This window comes from Chrysemys picta, chromosome 2 (genome assembly GCF_011386835.1).
Source record: "Chrysemys picta bellii isolate R12L10 chromosome 2, ASM1138683v2, whole genome shotgun sequence".
In the NCBI taxonomy this organism is placed as follows: domain Eukaryota; kingdom Metazoa; phylum Chordata; order Testudines; family Emydidae; genus Chrysemys; species Chrysemys picta.
Window position 1 is genome coordinate 247,977,140 of NC_088792.1, and position 13,111 is coordinate 247,990,250.

At 41.1% G+C, this 13,111-nt stretch overlaps 1 long non-coding RNA gene across 1 annotated transcript in view; it reads left to right on the top strand.

The window, feature by feature from the left end:
* The first annotated feature begins 641 nt into the window (after positions 1 to 641).
* LOC122172663 (uncharacterized) overlaps positions 642 to 13,111 on the top strand; it is a 31,715-nt gene continuing 19,245 nt past the window's right edge. The window contains exons 1-2 of the long non-coding RNA XR_006173170.2: positions 642 to 1,058; positions 2,269 to 2,380. This is a non-coding gene — a long non-coding RNA (uncharacterized LOC122172663). The remainder of the gene's footprint in view (positions 1,059 to 2,268; positions 2,381 to 13,111) is intronic.

The following is a 13,111-nucleotide window of genomic DNA, read 5'->3' on the forward strand; positions in this document are numbered from 1 at the left end:
TCCCTATACCGAGCAGATCATGCTGATAACAATTTAAGCAAAAGGTATGCTTGGAATTTCAGGGATCATACGACTTAGAGTAACTCTTAGATTTTAAACACCCAGTGTTTGAAACATATGCTGTTGGGTCTGACAAGCTCAAATTCTAAGAGATACTATTAATGAGGCCACAAATGTCCCTGGTTTGACTTAGCAAAATATCCCTTTCAGATGTGGGAGAGTTTTTTATGCACTGAAGGATACAATGGGGATGATGAAAGCTGAGCAGTAGGACGTTTACTTTTTGAACACTTCACTAGCCAGTCAGAATGCTCTCTTAGTTCTAGTGTTTTTAACATATACATTAAACTGATGTGGAGTTTGTGACAGTCAGTGCCCCACATAAGGCTTTATGGAAATATGCTTATGTATGGGTATATATATATATATATATATATATATATATATATATATATATATATATATATATAACATAACTAGAGTGTGTTTTATGCTACATATGCCATGTAACATATCTCTGTAAAGGTTATGATCTACTGAATCTATTAATCCTATTTGTATGCATGCATCATTTTTGTATTCGGTGTTATGAATATTGGCTGCATACTTGTTTGATTCTAAGTAGGCTGTAGTGAAGCAGTTGGTCAGCTTCCTGAGAAAAGACTATTCTCAGTAAGTGCCCAGTAAAGAAACACTTAAGCCAACAATGAACTTGGAGACACCAATCCACATCTGGACTTTCCCAGGAATGTGGCTTGGCTGGTAAGGAACTCAGTCATGCATGGACTTGTGACTTGCCTAGGTGACTCCAAAACTCCATTTTGTAGCTGGACTTTACATAGGAGAGAGGAGGGGGTCTCCACCCACAAGAGAAAGTCTATTTAAGCCCGTGGGAGACCCCTCCATTTTGTCTTCAACTGGTTATAGAGAGGGCCTCTCCACTCCCAAAGATACCTGAAAGAAACTGGAACAATGGACAGTGACTGCAAGGGGTGTGAGTGATTGCTGGACCCAGACTAAAAGGAGATTAGTCTGTAAAAGGAAGCATTCTGGAACTGGTGAGGATCTTATCTGTATTCAGTTTCTTACTGTATTAGACATAGACTTGCGTGTTCTATTTTATTTTACTTGATAGTTCACTTTGTTCTGTCTGTTACTACTTGTAACCACTTAAATCCTACTTTCTGTATTTAATAAAATCACTTTTTACTTATTAATTAACCCAGAGTATGTATTCATACCTGGGGAGGGGGGCAAACAGCTGTGCATATCTCTCTATCAGTGTTATAGAGGGCGAACAATTTATGAGTTTACCCTGTATAAGCTTTTTACAGGTAAATCTGAATGTTAGAGACAAGAACACTTCTGTAAGCTGCTTTCAGTTAAGTCTGCAGCTGTGGGGCACGTGGTTCAGACCCTAGGTCTGAGTTGGAGCAGACAGGCATGTCTGACTCAGCAAGACAGGGTGCTGGAGTCCCGAGCTGGCAGGGGAAGCAGGGGCAGAAGTAGTCTTGGCACATCACTTGGCAGTTCCCAAAGGGGTTTCTGTGATCCAACCCATCACAACAGACAAAGCGGTTATTGGTTTGTTATTTTCTGTTTGCTTATTTCGGAAAAGGGAAGTAGGGACAGAAAAGGAAGCAAAATAAATAAGATTGAAGATCAGAAGAAGCTAGAACTATACAAATTGCCCAGAAAAGCTGAACATCCAACCCGTCACAGAGTTGTAACAGTTACTTCTGTATATCTTTTCCTAAGGAAAAAATATATATTTTTCTTTTTTATCTGCCAGCCAGGTTGAAGAGGTATAAATATTTGCTAGCTGTTCAAGCAGGGCCGGCTCCTGCCACCCCAAGCAAAAAAAAAAAAAAAAAAAAAAAAGCAACGATCGGCGGCGGCAGTTCAGCGGCAGGTCCTTCGCTCCTACAGGGAGTGAGGGACCTGCCGCCCCCGAATTGCCGCAGGTGCCACTCCTCTCCCTTGGTCCCCCCAAGCACCTGCCTGTTAAGCTGGTGCCTGGAGCCGGCCCTGTGTTCAAGACTCGGAATTTCAATTCTGGAGGTCAATGACAATGCAGCAATTAAGTAAAATGGCTAAGAAACTGTTACGTAAGTCTTCTGGCAGTAACACTTGGTGGAAAAAAACAAAACTTGAACTGAATCTTGTTTAGATTATGTGTTAAGAATCCCAAGAAAAATAGGAAAACATCCTCTGCAAGTGTTTGAGTGTTGTTATTACATTGTTTTATCATCTTTTCTATTGTTTTAGCTCACAGTGGTTTTAAGGAATTCACAAATGCAGACTCTGGAGAAGAGAACCTTATGAAAGCCAGCTAGTTTCTGTGAAAATTTCATGGTTTGATGAAACTGTGACACTGAAGGTAGTTCATTTTTCCTCTAACTTCTTTTATACATTCCCTTTTCAGTTTCTCCTCCATTCCTTCTATACCACTTTTCCTCTTTTCCCTTTCCCTTCCTGCCTTCTGTTCTTTCTCACCAAATCCCTCCTCTTCTCCCTCACACTCCCCTTTTTTAGGACTTGCCTTCTCAGAAGGCTATAGACTGGTGGTATTAGAAAGCAACATAATCAACTCACTTGTGCATGTTTGAATTTCCATGCTTTAGAAGGCAGTGTTTATAAGCTTACACACAAATGCGTGCAAGCAAGTCATTATATCAGAGCTGTGTGTGATGGCCAGTATTTTTCCACAATGTTTTTCATGGATATTTTTACCATTTCTGGTGAGTTCATGTCTGTCAAATTTAATTTATCCCCAAAACTTAATGAAATGGTCATTTTGCTTATCACACGAAATTTTGAACTTCAAATACTGAAGCCACTCTTCAATCAAAAATGTCCTCTTTTTCAGTAGAAAATGAGCTATTTACTGACTGAAAGAGGACTTAGACATTTGAAGCTAAAAATGTCATATGTGTACATATATAATATGTGGGGGCGGGGACACGAAGATAAAATAAGTGGCATTTCGCCCAGTGTTATCTTTTATAGAGAACAATTAGGAGCATTTTATAAACACTCCAGCAAAGGGATAGATTTTTCAGTAAAGCATGGATTACCTTAAAGAAGAAGGATGTTATTTAAAATCCATAGGATTTCAGATGGCAATAATTTTAAGGTAGATCAAACACTAAACCTACAGAAAATTACTTGACAGTGTCCTTAGAAGTTTATTCTATGTTTCAAGATCTTATGCTTTATGTCATTGGGTGTTATGAGATACATTTAAATGCGTAAGTCATGTATCAGAGGATTATTGAATATATGCAACATCTATATCTAACTCAGTCATTTTTTTAAGCAAATGCTTTCATTTAAAGGAAGATAAGGTTGTTGCTCTATTTGAAAATAATGGAAAATTTCAGAAAATCACGTTTTTTCCTTCTTTGCTTTTAAAATGTTTGTTTAAAATCAGCAAGGATTTCACTGTTAAGCCAAGTGGGTCGCCTGCCATATTTACTATTCTTTCTACACATTGGGATGGTTTGTTCCTGCAACCTCAATAAGGATTCTTTAAAATACAGCCAGCTCTCATGGACTCCTTTCCCCCCTCATGTTATTCTCCCAGGGGATCCTACCCATCAGTTCCCAGAGGGAGTCAAAGTCTGCTTTTCTAAAGTTCAGGGTCCGTATTCTGCTGCTCTCCTTTCTTCCTTGTGTCAGGATCCTGAACTCGACCATCTCATGGTCACTGCCTCCCAGGTTCCCATCCACTTTTGCTTCCCCTACTAATTCTTCCCGGTTTGTGAGCAGCACATCAAGAAGAGCTCTGCCCAGTTGGTTCCTCCAGCACTTGCACCAGGAAATTGTCCCCTACACTTTCCAAAAACTTCCTGGATAGTCTGTGTACTGCTGTATTGCTCTCCCAGCAGATATTGGGATGATTGAAGTCCCCCATGAGAACCAGGGCCGGTGATCTAGTAACTTCTGTTAGTTGCCTGAAGAAAGCCTCATCCACCTCATCCCCCTGGTCTGGTGGTCTATAGCAGACTCCCACCACGATATCACCCTTGTTGCTCAGATTTCTAAATTTAATCCAGAGACTCTCAAGTTTTTCTGCAGTTTCATACTGGAGCTCTGAGCAGTCATACTGCTCTCTTACATACAATGCAACTCCCCCATCTTTTCTGCCCTGTCTGTCCTTCCTGAACAGTTTATATCCATCCATGACAGTACTCCAGTTATGTGAGTTATCCCACTAAGTTTCTGTTATTCCAATCACATTATAATTCCTTGACTGTGCCAGGACTTGGGTTCCTCAGGCTCCAATTCTTTTCCATGGGCCAGACTTCCTGGCTAGACTACAATCTCCTAATATTAAGGGTGACCATACATCCCCCTCCCCAAACCCCCAAATACCATCCCAGTACACACACACACCTTCAGCTCCTCCACCAAATAGCCCCTCACAGTACACCCACACCCCTCCAGCACTTCCCAAAATAAATACCTCTTCCAACAGCCCCCAACTGTACCCCCTTACAGATTCCCTCCCCCCAGCAGTGTCCTCTATTTGGAAACTTGAAATATGGTAACTCTATCCATGATGCAGCATGGTCTCCCCTTTTGCTGAGCCACTGTAGTGTGTCATTGGAGTCCCTGGCCATAAAGCATCATGAGAGATGTAGTCTGAGAGAGGAACCAAGCCCAAAGAAGAAAATGAGGGCACGGTGCAGCTGAACTACAATCCCCATGAGGCATTGTGGCAGTATTTACAAACCAAAAGTTTTTGGTTTTCAGTCAAAACATTAAGTTTTCAGGTTTTGGTTCTTTGTTTGTTTGGGGGGAGGGGAGTTTACAAAAAGAGAAAATCTTCCACAGAAAGCAAGCTCTTTTGTGAAAAAGTTTGTTTAGTCTAAAACCCAATTTTTTATCTAAAAACAGTTTTGATGGAAAATTCCCAGCCAGCCTCCATAAGCATGTTATACTTGTCTATAGTCCATATTAGCTGCCCATTGATTTCTGGGTGAAGTTAAGGGTGCAGTGGCATAACAAGGTCCCAGAGGGTCTTGGTGCAAGAATAGATAGGGGGCCCTGTCACGATTCCAAAATCCTCCCCCCTCTCACTCCCTGACAGCCCCAATCCAGCCTCCCTGTCTCCTAGTTCCTCTCCGGCCCCCTCACAGAATACATCTGGGCAGTTGTTCATCAGGGAAAAAAATCCATCCTGGCCCTTGCAGGTGACCTGCTGCAGCCCTAAAGTATGGAATTTGATTATAGTCATTGTCATAATGCAGAGCTCAGGTATTATGAGCCTGTTGAGAGCAATGCAGAGCTGCAGGTATTATGAGCCTGTTGAGAGCAATGCAGAGCTTCTTGTTCTCTCTGTGGCCCATGAAGGAAGGGAATTAAGAGGGAAATTCAGAAATTTACATATTCACAGAAAGAAGGGACTACCATAACTATCCATCCTGACCCCACATACACACAGGCCAGGGAATTTCTCCCAGAAGCCGGATTAAAGCCTATTCTTTAGAACGCTGTGATATCTTATCTTGGTGTGCAACGGCATTTTATCTCATTTTAAAGACTCCCAGCAATGGTGAGTCCATCACTTTGCCTGGTAAGCTGTTCTGATGTTTAATTACCCTGACTGTAATGCTCACATTCTGGGCACTAATATGCACTGGCGACTCTATGGAGTTCTCCCCAAGCTTGGGGAATGAACGTATCATGAGTTCTGTCAATAAACTAGAGGGATTATGCAGCATTCCACTACAATAAACCCTTTTTATTTCCCTGATATCAAGCATTAAAAATGACTAATAGTCTTAATATTAAATGGAATAAGCAGTGGTTCTGCCCCACACATACAAAAAAGTTTATCTTACTGTTTGAATTCACATTTTAGGTGGGCTGGCAACTATTTTACTTTTGTTTGTCTGAAGTTTTCAGTAGAATATTTGTACAAGTAGAAGTTATTGGCCCTGGAAACCAAAGTTCACTCACTGCTCATCCACAGGTATAAGCAGGGTCTCAATGAGCTCTCCCCTGACATATAGTGATGAACAGGGGGGGAAAGACTTTAGGAGCAGATTATATTTGCATAGACACACCTACTCTGCCTAGAGGATCAGCAAATGGAACTGCTTTGCCAAAGTGAAGCAATTTTGGCTGGTTTTGGGTTACAATTCCCTCTAGTATTGAATGCAAGGGTAATGAACTGTTGTTGTCCTTATTGTATGAGTAAAGGGCAGCAGAACTGTACTTAGCCTGCCCTGATTCAGGGTGTCAATCTAAACTGAAAGGTAATGCAGAAGTTGTGCTAGGAGTGAGGTTGCCTAGTTAAATTGCTGAGAGCTGGGCTAAATGGTGGAGCCTCAGGATGTGGCAGTGCAGAAGTAACAGCAAGCAGTAGTGGCAGAGAAGCAGTGGTAGGCAGCAGCAATAAGCTAGTCACAGGGATGTATGGCGGCAGCAAAGATATTGCTTGATGCCCCCTCTCAGGGATGGAATGTGAATGCACCTCTGAACTCTGGGTCTTTGCTGCTAAAAAAAACCAAATGGGAGTGGGGTGGAGTGAAGGGAAAGGTGTGTTAAAGGGATGTTCATTTCTTGGACTATCGCACTGCAAGGTGGGAAACCAAGGCAAAGGACACTGACCAATGTACTGTGGGGTGGTTGTTTGCTTATGGCTATGTGCTTTTGAATCATGGTTGTGGTGTTTTTCCAAATTAATGACGGGTTCCCTTTCCCTTTCAATAAGTTTTCTTTTGTTATACATAGCCTCAGTGCTGCAAGTGAGGAAGTCTTGCCTCTAAGAGCCTAGATGCGGGCTCTGTTTTGTATTGTTGCTGCTGACACCACCAGGAAGAAGGGTTACACATGCAATCTATTATGAATAACCAGACGTAACCATCTTTATCAAATTCCTGTAGACATCAAGAGTGTTTCCATTGCTGAGGGACTAGACAGAGGCAGTCATGCTCCATAAAGTTTAGTCTGGTAATCTGTACTGTCTAGCTAGGTACTTATATGGCCCCGATTATGTGACTCCAAGCATCCCACAGTCTTTAACATATTTCTCCTCACAATACTCTTGTGAGATGGGAGAGTCCTATTAACACACTTTTACACATGGAGAACTACAGCACAGAGAGAATACTGCCTGCTGAGTGCCAGCCACCAAAGTTTGTGGACTACCTCGCCTTCCTATTTTAACCACTGCTCAGTAAGTGCAATTAGGATTGAACTTTGGAAATTCACACTCGGAGATTAAGCTGGAACTCCTTTTCCCTCCCTAGATTTTGGCGTGGGAAATGGTTTTATGGTCTAGGGTTTATGTTTGGCTCCTTAGAGAGACAATGGCTCATCTTCCTAGTTGAAATTTGGATCCAGAATGGGATTCTGCAACATCCTCTGCAAAATTTAAGGATGTTTAAATCAAGAGTTTTAGTTTGTGTTTATCCGTGTTTTTTAAATAGTGTAAATAGCTGTGATTATTGAAACAGAAATTTGACATACACGGAGTTAACACCACATAAGTAAGTGACACGAGAAAGCTCCCCTAATTATATGCCTTCAGATTGCTTCTAAATAACACTCGTCTTTGCCAGAATGATTCTAGGAATTTTGCTAGCACAGCAAAATATATGACCTTTTTACATCACATATTAGCATTTCTAAGAAATGAAATCCTTTCTCTTTTAAAAAATGATTTCATTTTTTAGATTTAGTTATGTACTTATCTTGGTAAAATCTAGGGTTCATTAAAGTGATAAACTACTTTGGTAAAGTTTCATAACATTCAGTCTTGTCTTGCCACTGCAATTGTAAGAGGAAAATATATTGGCCTTTTCTTCTTAGAAAAGACTCTTAGTTATAATTGAAAATGGATCTGTTGGTAAAATGTCATTGAAGATGTAGCTTTTATCATTACAGGAAAAGCACAGCTCCTGTGAGTTTGTTTTTTCAAATCTACTTACAGTAATCCAAAAATGGTCTGTTTGTTATGGCCTTATCTGAAACATATTGCTCTGAGGTCAAACGAGGAATTGAAACTACATTCCATTGCCTTATATTTTCTCCTGTGGGATGTTGCCTTTTGATGCAGCACCCTAGGGCATTTGAGCAGCTGAGTGAATTTATGCTTTCCAGCTTTTATGCATGCATCCATCAAAAGTTATCCAGTTCATGCTTTTTATCTAAATTTGCATGGGCATAATGGAAACTGCACATACATTTTACTTTTAAAATTGTGACTACACAATTGACACTTAAACCATTTTTCATGGTGCAGAAGTAGCCATGTATACAAATGTATACTTGTTTGTAACCAGTTTTAAAATGTCATCATGTATATTAACTTCTAATGTGCAGCCTGTATGCTTGCTTCTCAGCTTTCACAGATGTATCCATCAATACGGTTTTGAAATTTAGCAAACATAGGAATAAGAATTTTGCTAATATAACTTTTTCTCTATTTGTTAAACAAAATACAGCTGTGTGAAACTGGTGATTTTTTTTACAGTAATTAGCCCCAATTTTTTCAGCAGTTTGTTTTGCATGATTTTGTACCCTGAACACTTCCATATTTCCAAAATTCAAACACTCCAAAATCTTTCAAAGTGAAGCATGTGGTAGCTTGGAAAGCCACTGTGTGTGAAAATTTGGCAAAGTTTATTAGGCTTGGTCTACACTAAACCCCCAAATCGAAGTAAGGTACGCAACTTCAGCTACGTGAATAACGTAGCTGAAGTCGACGTACCTTAGTTCGAACTTACCGCGGTCCACACCCGGCAGGCAGGCTCCCCCGTCGACTCCGCGTACTCCTCGCGGCGAGCAGGATTACCGGAGTCGACGGGGAGCACTTCTGAGTTCGATTTATCGCGTCCAGACAAGACGCGATAAATCGAACCCAGAAGTTCGATTGCCTGCCGCCGAACCAGCGCGGTAAGTATAGACAAGTCCTTAGTGTGAATTAACAAGGGGAAGTGCAAAAATCTGAGAGAGTCCCCTAGAAGCCACATGGTCTAGAGAAATGCATACAGGGTGGGGAGACAGACTTCTGTTCCCCCTCTTCCACTAGTGGGCCTTAGCACAATGCCTTTTTTACAGCTATTATTATGAAGGGTTATACACTCCATAGTGAAGGATGCAATCAGGTATCATTATAAGACCTATTTGTAGGCTCCCTATAACTAATGTAATTGGTTTGGCTTGAAAAATGCTCTTTCTACTCAGATGGTTATGGGGATTTCTTGTTGCAAGGTGTCAATAAAATTGATCAAACTCTTTTTGAGGTACAGGAACTTAAAACAAATTTACTAACATTTGAAATTGTGGCTTGTGTCTAAAGTTTTTCTGTTCCTCTAGTTCAATACAGCTTGTAACTTCCCTTTAAAACTTTCCTTGTAGTTACATCTCCTTATGTCATATAATGCTTAGGTATTACAGTAATGAGTGTCGAAGGAATATCTCAGAATCAGGGCCGGCTCCAGGGTTTTGGCCGCCCCAAGCAACCAAACCAAACAAAACAAAACAAAAAGCCGCGATCGCGATCTGTGGCGGCAATTCAGTAGGAGGTCCTTCGCTCCGAGCAGGAGTGAGGGACCGTCCGCTGAATTGCTGCCGAACAGCTGGACGTGCCGCCCCTCTCTGAAGTGGCCGCCCCAAGCACCTGCTTGGTAAGCTGGTGCCTGGAGCTGGCCCTGCTCAGAATGATATGGACATTTTCTATCAAGAGGAGAATTAGGCCTGTAACATTCAGGAGCCTGCTGGGATGAAATCTGTGGCTTAAAAAATCTCTCTTTTTTTCAGTTTTGCCTTTGTTCTTTATCATAGCAGCATTTGAAATCAAGATTCATGGCTCCCTGCCAACTCTACAGGGATACAGCATGCATAAATGTAAGATTTCTCACCTTCTGAGGTATCTCATTAAATTTTTGTCTGCAGCACTTTCTTTAGGCTAGCCATTATCAGCAGCTAAGCTATGCCGTTTATCAATAATCAGATCCAGATTTAGAGCAGTTGAAATAAGGGCCGTATTTGTCAGATGTGGGAGTTAGGGAGAGAATCGTTCATATGACCCAAAATCAGTGAAACTCAAATTTAATCAGAAACCACAAGATACTTGGCCTGATTCTCATTTACATTAAGGACCCTTACACTGATATCAATGGGAGTTATGCGTGATCATAGACTGCAGGATTTGGCCTAACTAAATTGGCTTTAGTAAATACTTGTGAAGGAAATAACCTAATCAAGCCTATGTTTCTTGGACACCAATGGGTAAATTCAGTTGATCAAATGAAGAAATAACCTTGTCCTGTGTTAGTATCTATCACCTGGGCTAAACATCAGACCAAAACCAAATACTGTAGTACACTCTCATACCCTAATACATGTATTAACAGATTTTTTTAAACACTGGCAACATTCAGGGATGGGTATATAAAGCTCGGTATTATTATTAATAAAATATATACTCATGTGCACATGAGGAGAACACTGATATGGAAGGATCCTAACAAACAAAATACAATCCATTTATAAAAAATCAGCACAGTTTGATTTGTAGGAGTAGGTTGTGCCTTGTCCCGAGGGAAGGGAGGACTTGTGCTTTCTTACAGGAGAAGAGCACCATCGGTGCACTTCCTGGAGGAGACAGACTGTATGAGGCTAACAGTGCTACCTGCTGAAATGGGGTACAGAGGAGGGTGGGGCCTTATCCACTTTTCATAAAGGAACACATACACACAGCACCCTCTGGAGGGGTAACTAAGGCCCAGATTTGTAAAGGTATTGCAACCATACTGCATTATGAAGACCTTCTGACTCAGGTCTGTGGCTTGACCTCCATCCACACTGCAAAACGACAGGGCTTGGACCTGATTCACACTAGGAGTCGGGTTCTGATTCTCTTGCCTAGTAGGGTCCAAGGACCTGATTGCTTGCTGACCCAAGTTAGACTGATTTGTGTGCAGACGGAAGAGGGGCTTGGGCTCAAAACTGAGTCAGAGCCGGGCTTAGTATGCAGTGCAGACATACGCTTTGTGATTTGGTGACATATCACTGAAGATAAAGAGTGGTGCCCCAAGTAGCAAGACAATATGAGTATACTTTGACTTTTTCAGGGCAGTGATTTTCTCCCTAACAAGGGTATTCCATACTTCACAACAACAGATACTTGAGGGAACATGAGGATTATGTCAAGAAGCAGCAATAGAGAGCCTTGCAACAATCAACTCCCACGGAACTGTGGACATCTTTAGTTTTATGGGAAAATCACCAGAAGCATTTTTGAACAGCATGGTTAATGTGTTTCACGGGTTTCCAAGTGACAAGATAACAATATTTATTTGTAGTCTGTTTATAAGAAAAACAAGGGTGAGAAACATCAGCTGCCTTCGCTCTATCTCCTTCTGTGTCTCATGTCAGCAAATTCAGGGAAGCTTTATGTATATGTGTAAGTTCACATTTATAATTCAGTGTAACTGTACAAACAATGCTCTGCATGTGTGGAATGGAGTTTTTCCCCTAAGAGTGTTCCTTTTACATAGACTTTAACTAAAAATTGAATGAATACAATATAAATGGTTTTACACTAGCATAGTTTTGCTAGACAGACAACCTGCCCATTGCATTTTCCATGTGACAAGACCCCTCATAGTTCATATACTGTAAACATTCATAAGGTGATCTTTTAGATTAGTCAAGCAATAGAGACTGAACATCTATTGGTATATAAAACACTTGCTTTAGTTATTATGTTTTTCCAGCAGACAATACAAAATGGTGGTTAGAAAAAAAAATGTACAAGGATTAGATTTAATGCTGGTGTCTACCAATGTTGTGGTTTTCATCTGAAACGCATGTCTCAACATTGGAGTACATCTGGTATTTTTAAGTTTTAATGTCAAATTAACTTGCCTGAGGTTGAAGGCAGGCTCTTGTGGTAACTAGGCAACAGTTCCAAAACAGTGGTTAACAAGAGATTCAGATGTGTGAAACTGGGTCCAAAGGGCTAAGGCTCGATAAAACCCCCCTTTTTTACTCCCTCTCTGTTTGAATAAGGTCATTAGTGCACATGCACCTGAGGGATTGCGTGACCATCTTTGGACTGGATGCAATTTACTGCTTACTGTTGGGGTTTCTTGTAATTTCCCGCAAGATCCTTTTAGTAAGAAGGCAGATATTAAAGATTGTTCCTTAACATATAACAGGCCACTGCCTCCAGGAGCCAAGAACTGGGGAGTGAGTTCCTGGTATGCCAACCCCTACCCGGCTACCCCCTTTCCACACACACTTTCCCATCCAGATGTTGCAGCAATCACTCCAAGACACTCCTGAACCAAAAGAGCCCCAATGTTGCCTATTAAAAGTCTCTGATCCAGAAAGATAGCTATTGCCTCAGTATTCATAAGGACCAGAAGTCAGGAGCTCACCTTCACAACACTGAAGAACTGACATCAGATACAGCAAACATTTTGGATTCTCATTTTGGCTTCCTAACTTTAACTTCATGACTTCCCACAGCCCCAACCCCTGCTGATCTAGTCAGCACTGAATACCACTCCATCCTACACATCGTCCATCACTCCCGCTGCCTCCCTGCCTCCCGCCTATAAATGAATACCTCACTCCTAAAGATATATAAACAAATATTTTTGCTGACTTTGGCTCACAGGCATTGAATTAGAAATGGGGCTTAAGTAGGGAGATGAATGAGGAGAAGGTAGTGACCTGACCTTATCCAGGTTTTAATGCCAAAATGAAATTGCACATGTGTTTGGTTCAAGCAGTCTATGTTTATAAACAATGCATAACTGCAAAGTGTTATGATATTGGACAAAATAAATGTGGACTGTAGACCATGACATCTCATGTGGAGTGATAAGCCACTAAGAGATCAGACTAAAAGAATGGAATAGCCTACATCACTAAAGACTTTCAGAATCATCTAGGAAGGGAGCAGCAGTGGGAGTTGTTGGCTGTATTGGGTTTGTTGGGTTTTTTTGGTAGCTCACCAGCAACTTTTTCAACCCACCTGAGTAGTTGCTACCATCATCAAGGATCACTGCTATACCTTTGTCCATTCTGAACATTGTTTACATGATAGGGAGGGCTTGTCTACAATTACCAGAAGATTGAT